Below are 273 nucleotides of genomic sequence, written 5' to 3' on the forward strand. Positions count from 1 at the left end.
TCAAGAAAATGGATGGATGGATGGAATAATAATAATAATTTTATATATATATATATATATATATATATATATATATATGCAGTGCAGTATCCCACCTTTTGCCTTTGTAATGAAGATTCTCAATACAAGCTCCAAACAAAACAAACCGCCTGAACAGGAGGAGTCTATTTAGTCAACTTTTCACACACATTAAACACTCCCAGACGTCTGAAGAAAGGTCGGTCCAACGTTTACAACCACTCACGATTACGGTGCTTGCCAAGTGCACCTAGC

The sequence above is a fragment of the Festucalex cinctus genome, chromosome 13 (genome assembly GCF_051991245.1).
Source record: "Festucalex cinctus isolate MCC-2025b chromosome 13, RoL_Fcin_1.0, whole genome shotgun sequence".
Taxonomy (NCBI): Eukaryota; Metazoa; Chordata; class Actinopteri; order Syngnathiformes; family Syngnathidae; genus Festucalex; species Festucalex cinctus.